The sequence below is a fragment of the Melanerpes formicivorus genome, unplaced genomic scaffold (genome assembly GCF_026170545.1).
Source record: "Melanerpes formicivorus ecotype bairdi unplaced genomic scaffold, bMelFor1.0.p_v2 SCAF_78, whole genome shotgun sequence".
Taxonomy (NCBI): domain Eukaryota; kingdom Metazoa; phylum Chordata; class Aves; order Piciformes; family Picidae; genus Melanerpes; species Melanerpes formicivorus.
The window spans coordinates 536,054-548,155 of NW_027142430.1; positions in this window are offsets into that span (position 1 = coordinate 536,054).

Consider the following 12,102-nt stretch of genomic DNA (forward strand, 5'->3'; position numbering starts at 1 on the left):
GGCTGGTGCCCAGGGACAGGCCAAGGGGCAGTGGGCACAAAGTGGAACCCAGGAGGTTCCACCTGAGCAGGAGGAGAAACTTTTCCTCATCTGTCTGGTGAGGAAAGGCTGAGAGCCCTGGGGCTGTTGAGCCTGGAGAGGAGCAGCCCCAGAGGGCAGCTGAGCAATGCTCAGCGAGAGACAAAGGAGCTGTGGGGGGCAAGAGGCTGGGGCCAGGCTCTCTTTAGTAGTTTTCTGTATTAGACAAGGGACAATGGATACAAACTGGAACCCAGGAAGTTCCACCTCAACATCTGGAGAAGCTTCTTTGTGGTGAGGGTGCTGGAGGCCTGGAGCAGGCTGCCCAGAGAGGTTGTGGAGTCTCCTGGTGTGGAGAGCTTCCAACCCCCCCTGGGCATTGTGCTGCTGGGCAAGCTGCTGTGGGTGCCCTGCTGGAGCAGGGGGTTGGACTGGGTGAGCTCCAGAGGTCCTCTCCAGCCCTCACCATGCTGGGATTCTAGGATTCAAACATGAACTCCTTTCAGTGGAGTTCTGGGGTAAAAATTCAGTCCCTTGCAGTCTCAGCCGTGCACTACAGAGAGGCAGGGATGAACAAAGAGCCACATTACTAACAAAGGGGCTGACCAGAGGGGCTACAGCCAAGGCAGGCAGCAGGCTCAGCATGCTCTCATACATAGCCTGGCCAAACCACTGACAGCTCAAGCAGAATTGCTTCACTTCTGAAGCTGCAGCTTCAAGTTACCCCCAAACACTTCTCTTTCTTTCCCATTCTCCTTTGTTTTTCTTCACACAGCTGAGATCCTGACAGGGTCCCCCAGGACTGGGGGGATGGAGCAAAACTAGAAGTGGGGAGATTCAGCTTGGCTGTGAGGAAGAAGTTGGTGCCCATGAGGGTGGTGAGAGCCTGGCACAGGTTGCCCAGGGAGGTGGTGGAAGCCTCCTGCCTGGAGGTGTTTGCAGCCAGGCTGGCTGTGGCTGTGAGCAACCTGCTGTGGTGTGAGGTGTCCTTGGCCATGGCAGGGGGCTTGGAACTGGCTGAGCCTTGAGGCCCCTCCCAACCCTGACAGTTCTGTGATTGTATGATTCACCTTCTGTTCCTTGTGTCTGAACCAGGTTCCATCCTAAGCTTATGAGGAGGCACAAAAAGAGCTTGTGAGTTCTGGAGGCAGCAGGTAATTCTCTCTCTTATACAACGACATTCTAGAGCAAAGATTGCCAAAACCCCTCTGGAAGCCACCACCTGAGTCTCACCCCTCCCTTGAACTCTTCTGGAGTAAGCAGCCAAAAGAAGTGGCCTTGGCAAGGCCTCAGCAGAGACTCTGCAGGCAGGAGGAGCAGACTGCTGGGAATGAGTCCTTCACCATCACCATGCCTGTGGGTTTTGTCTCGAGTGTTCCTTAGGTTGATGCTAGGCTGCACTGAGGTGAAAATGGGATTGGTGCAAGAGTTTCTCAGAGCTCACAACCCCTTCTCCTTAGAGCAGCTGTGCTTTGGGGCCAGCAAGATGAGGCAACAGTGACATCAGGTGGCCTACACCACACTAATCCCTGGGACAGCACACAGCAGGGCTCCGCCAGGTGAGCAGAGGCTGGAGCACCTCTGCTGGGAAAGCACACTGAGAGCTGGGGTTGTCCAGCCTGGAGAAGGCTCCAGGGAGACCCTAGAGCAGCCTGCCAGGGTTTGAAGGGGGCTGTAGGAGAGCTGGGGAGGGACTTGTGTCCAAGGCATGGAGTGACAGGAGAGGTGATGGCTTCAAACTGGCAGAAGCTGGATTTAGTCCTGCATGTTCTGTCTCTTTTCTTCTTCACTGAGTGGTGAAAAAAGTGGGGCTGGAGTAGCTTAAGTACTTCAGCAAACCTGCAGTGAGGCCAAGCTGAAGGGGGTGGTTGGTAAGACTGAAGCAATGGGCACTGGCAGCTCAGAAGGCCAATGGCAGCCTGGGCTGCATCCAAACTGTGTGGCCAGAGATGGAGAGAGGGATCCTGCCCCTCTGCTCTGGGGAGACCTCACCTGCTGTGCTGTGTCCAGCTCTGGGGCCCCAACACAAGGACACAGACCTGAGGGAGAGGGTCTAGAGGAGACCCTAAAGATGATGGGGGGGCTGGAGCAGCTCTGCCATAGGGACAGGCTGAGGGAGCTGGGGTTGCTCCACCTTATGTGTTGCAGAAAGACCAACCCCCACCTGGCTCCAACCTCCTTTCAGGGAGCTGTAGAGAGCCAGCTCTCCCCTCAGCCTCCTCCTATCATAGTATCATAGTGTCAGTCAGGGTTGGAAGGGACCACAAGGATCATCTAGTTCCAACCCCCCTGCCATGGGCAGGGACACCCCACACTAGATCAGGCTGCCCAGAGCCTCATCCAGCCTGGGCTTAAACACCTCCAGGGACAGGGCCCCAACCACCTCCCTGGACAACCCATCCCAGGGCCTCACCACTCTCATGGGGAAGAACTTCCTCCTCACCTCCAGCCTCAATCTCCCCACCTCCAGCTTCATTCCATTCCCCCTAGTCCTATCACTGCCTGAGATCCTGAGCAGTCCCTCCCCAGCCTTCCTGTAGGCCCCCTTCAGATCCTGGAAGGCCACAATGAGGTCACCTGGGAGCCTTCTCTTCTCCAGACTGAACAGCCCCAACTCCTTCAGTCTGTCCTCACAGGAGAGGTGCTCCAGCCCTCTGCTCATCCTCCTGGCCCATCTCTGGACACCTTCCAGCACCTCCAGATCCCTCTTGGAATAGGGGCTCCAGAACTGGAGGCAGTACTTCAGGTGGGGTCTCAGCAGAGCTGAGTAGAGGGGGAGAATCACCTCCCTTGACCTGCTGGCCACACTTCTCCTGATGCAGCCCAGGATCTGATTGGCTTTCTGGACTGAAAGTGCACACTGAGAGCTCCTGTTGAGCTTCTCCTCCCCCAGCACCCCCAAGTCTCTCTCCTCAGGGCTGCTTTCCAGCCAGTCCCTGCCCAGCCTGGATTTGTGCCTGGGATTGCCTCGACCCAGATGCAGGACCCTGCCCTTGGTCTTGTTGAGCCTCCTGAGGTTGGCTTGTGCCCACCTCTCCAGCCTGTCCAGGTCCCTCTGGATGGATCCCTTCCCTCCACCTGTCTGCTGCACCACACAGCTTGGTGTCATCAGCAAACTTGCTGAGGGTGCACTCAGTGCCACTGTCCATGGCATCAGCAGAGATGTTGAACAAGCCTGGTCCCAGGACTGACCCCTGAGGGACTCTGCTTGTCCCTGGCCTCCACTGGGACATGGAGCCATGGACAGCCACCCTTAGGGTGCAGGCCTCAAGCCAGTTCCTTATCCATCTAGTGGTCACCCCTCACACCCATGTGTCACCAGCCTGGAGCCCAGGATGTGGTGTGGGACAGTGTCGAAGGCTGTGCTCAGCTGCAGGCAAACGACAGCAGCTGCTCACCCCTCAGCTATTGATGTTGTCACCTGCTCACAGAAGGCCACCAAGTTGGTCAGACAGGATTTGCCCTTGGTGAAGCCCTGCTGACTGTTCCCAATCACCTCTTCACTATTCTTCTGAGTCAGCAGTGCCTCCAGGAGGATCTGCTCCATGATCTTTCCGGGCACAGAGGTGAGACTGACTGGCCTGGAGTTCCCTGGTTCCTCCTTCTTACCCCTTTTGAAGATGGGAGCAATGTTTCCCCTGTTCCAGTCTGTGGGGACTGCCCCAGACTGCCATGACTTTTGGAACAGAACAGAGAGGGGTTTAGCAACCTCCTCTGCCAGTTCTCTCAGCACCCGTGGGTGTATCCCGTCGGGTCCCATGGACTTGAACACTTTCAGGTTCTTCAGGTGATCACCAACCTGCTCTTCACTTACCATGGGCAGTTCTTCCCCCCCTTCCTACAACCCTGCCCCCACAACCCTGTGTGAAGACATTTGATGAGCTCTTTCGTTTCCCTGCACCTGGAGGCTCCCCCCTGCCTCCGGGGCTCCCCCTCCCTGCCACCAGCAAGGAGGCTGCAGGCCCAGAGCTCTGCCAACCACTATTCCCTTAGTTATTCCTGGGAGCATGTGCAGATTGTGCCTCAATCTTAACATTTTCCCTAGAGGCTTTTGGGGGAGTATCCCAAGATCCTCATCGTGGCCTGGCTTCTGCCCTCCCTGGGCATCGTTTCCATTTGTACCTCCCTCCCTGGGGGTCTTTCCCTTTTGACTCCCCCAGATTCCCTTAGCACTCCCCGGGGAGACCTTCCTGTGGTCCTTTGCTCTGGACCTTTTTAACAGACCCCCTTGGTCGGTCCTGCAGCCGCCCCGTGGAACCCCCTGCTCCCTTGCTCCTCTGTCTCCTGTCTCGGCTCTCCAATGCAGCCCTCAGTGCCGGCAGCCACAGCAGGGAATCGATCACCCAAATGCGGTGAGGCTGCCGGCAATTCCCTTCCCCAGCTGCCGCCCCTGAGCGCTGGGGCAGACCCCGGCCGAAGCCCCCAGCTGGAAGGAAAAAGTCTCTCTCTACTTAGAAGTTCCTGTTCCCAAGGGAGACAGAGGAGTTGAGTGAGGCGTTATTGGAATGAAGGGAGAGCCCACAGGACAAGCAGCCCCTGCTCAGCACCCTGAGACCCTCCCTGCTCTGCTCACCTCCCCCTACCCTCTGGGTGGCCCTGCCAGCACCCCCAGCCCAGCACCCCCAGCCCAGCACCCCCAGCCCAGCACCCCACAGCAAGTGGCAACCACCAGCGGGCAACCCCCCCCGCCAGGGCCCAAAGGAAAGGCAAGGATGAGACAGAGCCTGAGGTTGTGACACAGAAACAAATCTCTTGCTGGCAAAAGAGAAACAAAGGGATGGAGAGAAACACAGAAACAGATTGCTGCTCAGCCTGGAGAAAAGAAGGCTGCGGGGAGAGCTCCCAGCAGCCTCCCAGGGCCTGAAAGGGCCTGCAGGGAAGCCAGGAAGGGGCTTTGGACAAGGGCTGGGAGGGACAGGACGAGAGGCAACCAACTGAAGCTTGAGGAGGGCAGCTTGAGGCTGGAGAGGAGGAGGAAGTTCTTTACAGTCAGGCTGGGCAGGCGCTGGCACAGGTTGCCCAGGGAGCTGACGGAAGCCTCCTCCCGGAGGGGTTGAAGGCCAGGCTGGAGCAGGCCTTGGGCAGCCTGGGCTGGTGGGAGGTGTCCCTGCCCATGGCAGGGGCTTGGCACTGGAGGAGCTTTGAGCTCCCTTCCAACCCTAACTGTTCTATGAATCTATGAATCTGTGAATGGATAAAGCCTAAGAATCTGTGACCCTGGCCAGCAGGAGCAGGGAAGTCCTTGTGCCCTGTGCTGAGCACTGCTTAGGGGACACCTTGAGTCCTGCGTCCTGTTCTGGGCCCTTCAGGTTAGGAAGGTGTCCAGAAAAGGGCAACAAGGCTGGGGAGGGGTCTGGTGCACAAGGCTGGGGAGGGGTCTGGTGCACAAGGCTGGGGAGGGGTCTGGAGCACAGCCCTGTGAGGAGAGGCTGTGGGAGCTGGGGCTGCTTAGCCTGGAGAAGAGGAGGCTCAGGGGAGACCTTCTTGCTTGTTTGCTTTGGTCTTTTCCAACCTGGTTAATTCTATTCTACTCTACTCTACTCTACTCTACTCTACTCTACTCTATTCTATTAAAACTATGAAATCTATGAACCTATGAAGTATAAAATCTATGAGCCTATGACCTATGCAATCTATGAACCTATGAACTATGGAATCTATGCACTATGAAATCTATAAACCTATGAAATATGAAATCTATAAACCTATGAACTATGGAATCTATGAACCTATGAACTATGAAATCTATGAACCTATGAACTATGGAATCTATGAGCCTATGAACTATGGAATCTATAAACCTATGAACTATGCAATCTATGAACCTATGAACTATGAAATCTATGAACCTATGGACTATGAAACCTATGAACCTATGAGAGACTTCACCAAACATATCTACAGGAGCTCTAAGCCAACACTCTGAAGGCAGATCTAAGCAAACATATTTACAGCAGTGCTCAGTCAATGTCTGCACCGAGCCAGCAGACAGAAGCCAACAGCAGCTCTGCCTAAAACAACCTCCTTCGGCAGTGGCTTCCAACTCTCCACTGACCCTGGAAGCAAAGGCAGGAGGAGAGCTGTTAGGCCAAGGAGCAGCCCCTGCCCAGCAGAGCTGGGGGCTCCTGAATGGCTCAGCTGCAGGCTGGGCTCTGTCCTGACAGGCACTGGAGGTGCCACAGCCCTGGCACACGCTGGGCAGAGCGGCACTCTGCTGCTGGCACTGAGCCGCTGGCCTTGGCTTACACTTGGGTTGCTGAGCCCCAAGGAATGGGTGGCTGCCCAAGGCGGGTGGGTGCCCAGGGCAGGGCAACGGTGGCAGTGGTGCCAGCAGGACAGTGGGGCAGGACAGGGGGACAGGACAGGTGCCCAGGGCAGGGCAATGGTGGCAGTGGTGCCAGCAGGACAGTGGGGCAGGACAGGGGGACAGGACAGGTGCCCAGGGCAGGGCAACGGTGGCAGTGGTGCCAGCAGGACAGTGGGGCAGGACAGGGGGACAGGACAGGTGCCCAGGGCAGGGCAATGGTGGCAGTGGTGCCAGCAGGACAGTGGGGCAGGACAGGGGGACAGGACAGGTGCCCAGGGCAGGGCAACGGTGGCAGTGGTGCCAGCAGGACAGTGGGGCAGGACAGGGGGACAGGACAGGTGCCCAGGGCAGGGCAATGGTGGCAGTGGTGCCAGCAGGACAGTGGGGCAGGAGAGGTGCCCAGGGCAGGGCAATGGTGGCAGTGGTGCCAGCAGGACAGGGGGGCAGGACAGGGGGACAGGACAGGTGCCCAGGGCAGGGCAACGGTGGCAGTGGTGCCAGCAGGACAAGGGGACAGGCTGCTGTGTCCTGCAGTGGGGACTACCCACCCCTGCCACACTCCCAGCCTGGCAGGGGGTGACCCAGCCCAGCTGTGGGCACAGGGTGGGCAATACTTGCCTGTTTGGGGGGGGAGCTCTGGTCTACCTCCATTGGCACCTCTCCATCCTGCTCTACTTTGATTGCCTCCTGCCAGCAGCCATCCACCTCCATCTCCTCTTCCTCCGTCACCTCTTTCATCTCTACGTCCTTCTCCTCCACACTTCTTAGGCACAGCCTAAGCCGAAAGTCAAGCAGGGAAGGTCATTGGCCCTGGCCTGGCAGCCAAGCAGACCTGTGGCACGGGGCTCTGGGCACCCCTGCCCCCTTTTGGTGCCTGGCCAGAGCCGTCGGGCCCCGGGGCCCCTGGGCACGCCCCCAGCAGCAGCTGGCTGCGGCTTGGGCGGCTCCTTGCCCAGCAGCACCCACCGGCAGTGACCGGTGCGTTTCTGCAGCCACCTTCTCCTCTTCATCTCCTTCCTCCTCTCCTTGGATGCCTTCCAGCTCCTCTGGATCTGCCAGAGCAGAGAGGGCAGGGCTGAGTGCTCCTGCTGACCGCCCCTGGGGGGCCCTGGGCACAGAGCCTGGCCCCGCGCCTGCCTCGGCACCCAGAAGCTCCTTACCCTGTGCTGGTGGCTCCTGCACTCTTTCTTGCACTGCGGGGAGGCCCGGGATGCCGAGGGACCAGCCTGGCAAGGGGCAGCAAAGGCAGCAGCTCAGGCTGCGGGCAGGAGGCAGCTGCTGCCAGCCAGCAGCCCTGTGCCAGCAGCCCGGCACACTCAGGGCTCCCGCCCCCACCGTGTCCCCAGCGCAGGGTCCCCAGCCCATGCCACCCCCACGGGGCACGCTCAGGCCTGCCCAGCCAGCTGCATCCCGGGGTGCCCACCTCTCGCAGTGCAAGTTTCCTCTTCCTCCCTTTCTGCATCGCGGGCTGGGATGTGGGCAGGCAGTGGGGAAGGGGCTGGGACAGGTGAGAAGGGCTGGGGGGGGGCTTGGAGGCGCTGGGAGCAGAGGGCTGGGCCAGGAGCAGGGCTGAAGGGCTGCAGCGGGAACAGGGCAGAGGGGCTGTGTTGTGCCCGTTGCCAGGCGCCGGCAGGTGCAGCTGCCCGGGGGCCGTTACTGGCTGCCCGATGGGGATGGGCACGGGCACAGCACCTGAGGCACTTGCAGCTCGCTCGGGGAACTCTTCCCTGCCCCTGCAGAGGGATGCAGCAGACTTGTGGGCTTGCACGGATGTGCCGGGCTTGTGTCTGGCAGGGCTCTGGCAGCAGGGCAGGGACTGGGGCAGAGCTCACGCCAGAAGCTGCCAGCAGCTTCCTTCCTGCCCTCCAGACTGCAGCTGCCTGTGGCCAAGGCCGAGCCAGTCAGCACCTCGGAGAGGACAGCACCGCTGCAGCGCTGCGGGGCTGAGAGCACTGCAGCCCAGGGCCTGCTGTGCCAGGGACGCAGCCCTTGCTGCAGGCCAGCACCCTGAGGAGCTTTCCTCTGAGGAGGAAACAACATGCAGTGGCTTGGCACTGAGCACGACCTCCCTTGCCTGCCTCTCTGTTCCACGGGTGGCAAGGAGAGAGCGGAGCTGGCCCCAGGAAGCAGGCAGGGGCTGGGAGGCCAGGTTGTATTCCAGCCCTCCAGCTCCTGCTGCGATTCGGCTGGGAAATCGGGGGTGCTTTGGTCTAAGTTGAGTTGATTTGGTTTCCCCAGATCGAGACTGTCTTTTCCCCAGCAGCAGATGTGGGGAGGGAGCTCTCCCTGCCCTTTGTCTCCAGCCTCTTGGGGTCTTTTCTCCTCCTCGTGGCACTGCAAGAGGCTGCTGGGGAGAGCGAGCAAGCAGCTCCCAGCCTGAGCCCAGCAGGCAGCCCTGCAGCCCAGGTGGGAGAGTTTCAGGCCCCCCTCCAGCTAGGCAGGGCAGAGGGCAGGTGTAGGCCAGAGAGCAGGCTGGGCAGAGAGGATCTGTCAGCAGCACAGCCACTCCTCGCAAGCTCAGCACCACGGCGCTGCAGACGCAGCAAGCAGGAGCGAGCTGCAGAAGGGCTGGGGGGGTAGGAGCAGCTCGAGGAGCTGAGGGCCATCTGCTTCCCTCTTCCCCGGGGCCACAAGCAGCCAGGAGGCCGAGCCCAGCACTGCCGATGTGCTGCAGCGTGGACACGGCCCCCGGCGCACAATGGATCCCTGATGGCAAGGAGTCAGCACTGAGGCTGGGCAGCATCGCCAGGCTGGGCTCAGCAGCAGGGGGGAACGAGGCTGAGCAGCTGGATTGTGGCGGGACGGGGCCAGGGGCGGGGCGGCAGCTGCCCCGAGGGCTGGCGGCGAGGCTCGGGGAGCGCCGGCTTGGGTTCGTCCGGGCTCGGGGAGCTCCGGCTTGGGTTCGTCCGGGCTCGGGGAGCTCCGGCTTGGGTTCGTCCAGGCTCGGGGAGCTCCGGCTTGGGTACGTCCAGGCTCGGGGAGCTCCGGCTTGGGTACGTCCAGGCTCGGGGAGCGCCGGCTTGGGCTCGTCTGGGCTCGGCTAGTGCCGGCTTGGGTTCGTCCGGGCTCGGGGAGCGCCGGCTTGGGCTCGTCTGGGCTCGGCTAGTGCCGGCTTGGGTTCGGCTGGGCTCGGGGAGCGCCGGCTTGGGTTCGTCTGGGCTCGGGGAGCGCCGGCTTGGGCTCGTCTGGGCTCGGGGAGCTCCGGCTTGGGTTCGTCCGGGCTCGGGGAGCGCCGGCTTGGGCTCGTCTGGGCTCGGCTAGTGCCGGCTTGGGTTCGTCCGGGCTCGGGGAGCGCCGGCTTGGGTTCGGCTGGGCTCGGGGAGCGCCGGCTTGGGTTCGTCTGGGCTCGGGGAGCGCCGGCTTGGGTTCGGCTGGGCTCGGGGAGCGCCGGCTTGGACTCCGTTTTGGGCTGCTGACTACTAGGAGGACATTGAGGAGCTGGAGCAGTGCCAGAGAGGGCAAGAAAGGTGGGGAAGGGTCTGGAGAAGAGGGCTGGGCAGGAGCAGCTGAGGGAGCCTGGGGGTGTTGAGTGTGGAGCTGAGGAGGCTGAGAGAGACCTCCTTGGAGCCGGGGGTGGTTGGGCTCTTCTCACAAGCACAACTGATAGGAGGAGAGGAAAAAGCTTCAGATTGTCCCACGGGAGGTTTAGGTTGGAGATGAGAAGAAACTTCTTCCCTGAAAGGAAGAGGAGAAGGCTCCCAGGAGGCCTTCTGGTGGCCTTCCAGGATCTGCAGGGAGCTCCCAGAAAGCTGGGGAGGAACTTTTGAGGGTGCCAGGGAGCCATAGGCCTGGGGGGTATTGAGCAAAACTGGAAGTGGGGAGATTGAGATTGGATGTGAGGAAGAAGTTGGTTGCCATGAGAGTGGTGAGAGACTGGCACAGTTTGCCCAGTAAGGCTGCCATGCTTTCAGGCAGGGGGGGTGAGGTGCTGGGCATGTCCCTGCATGGTTGCCCCAAGCCTGCTCTCTTCCCTGCAGCCAGGCAGGAGGCTTCCCAGCAAAGGGCTGAGTTCCCCTCCCCTGCTGTGATGCCCAGGGGAGGGATGGTCACAGAATCAACAAGGTTGGAAAAGACCTCAAAGATCATCCAGTCCAACCTGTCACCCATGACCTCCTGACAACTAAACCATGACACCAAGTGCCACATCCAATCCCCTCTTGAACACCTCCAGGGACGGTGACTCCACCACCTCCCTGGGCAGCACATCCCAGTGGCCAATTACTCTCTCTGGGAAGAACTTTCTCCTCACCTCCAGCTTAAACCTCCCCTGGCACAGCTTGAGACTGTGTTCTCTTGTTCTGGTGCTGGGTGCCTGGGAGAAGAGACCAACCTCCACCTGGCTACACCCTCCCTTCAGGGAGTTGGTCCTGTGGGAAGCCATCCTGGCAGGCCCTGCAGGCAGCAGGCACCAGCTCCCTGCCCTTTGGGCAGCAGGCAGGCAGTGGGAGGCCAGGCTCAGGCACTGCTGGTGGGGAAGGTGTGCCATCTGCAGCACCTCCCTGGGCAGGCAGGGGGGCTCAGCTGGATATCCCTCCCCCCAGCACAGCCTGCAGGGCAGGTGCTGCACACCGTGTTGATGAGGCACTCAGCCCTCCCTCTCAAATTAAGGCCAAACCCACCCAGTTTTAGTCTCTGCATGCCTCAAGAGGAGCAGCAGGGCTTGCCATCCCATTTTGAGCTGGCATGGAGTTGAGCATGCTCCCTCTCCAGCTGTGCACTGCAAGATGCCAGCCCCAGCAGGATGAGGATGGGCAGAGGATCACACAGAGTCTGGAAAGAGAAGTTTCATGGCTCCTGTTTTATGCCACCCTTCCAATGTCTTGGCCATGCTGCTCATGGGCTTGGGGGGGTGGGCACTTCTGGAGGGGTATTTATCAACATCTATAAACATGTGAAGGGTGGGAGGCAAGGTGAAGGTGCCAGGCTCTTGTCAGTGGTGCCCAGTGATAGGACAAGGAACAGGAGGCACAAGCTGGAGCCCAGGAGGTTCCAAGGAGAAACTTCTTCCAGGGTGAGACCACAGCTGGAGCTGTGCGTCCAGTTCTGGAGCCTCTCTGACAGGAAGGCTCTGGAGGGGCTGGAAGGTGTCCAGAGAAGGGCCACGAGGAGGAGCAGAGGGCTGGAGCTGCTCTGCTCTGGAGACAGCCTGAGAGAGTTGGGGTTCTAACACTGCACACTCTGCTCACTGCACATGTGGGCATATTCCCCATAACTAGGGGTGCCCTGCCTCCTGCCAGGGGGAGGAGAGGGATAACAGAGAGAATAGAATCTATTGGGATGTGTACATCCAGTGGCCTGGCACTTCAACATTGCAGAAGTACAGGGCCTTGGTTGACACAGGAGCTCAGTGCACCATAATGCCATCAAATTATCAGGGATCAGAGCCTGTAACTGTTCTGGGAGTCACTGGGGGATCTCAAGAGTTAAGTAGGGTGGAGGTTGATGTAAGTTTAACTGGTGAAGAGGGGAAGAAGCATCCTGTGATGACAGGACCTGAGGCACCTTGTATTCTGGGAATGGATTTGCTGAGAGAAGGGCCTTTCAAAGACCCTAAGGGTTACAAATGGGCTCTTGGAGTGGCAGCTGTGGAAGTTGATGGACAAAAACTGAAGCTGTCAGACCTGAGCTTTCTGATGAATCTGCAGTTGTGGGACAATGTGAGATAGAGGACATTATGTTGCACGTTGCCTCTCAGCCTGTGCATCACAGAGAGTACAGAACCAGCCCTGACTCTTTGGTGCCCATTCAGAATCTGATTTGTCAGTTGGAGAGTCAGA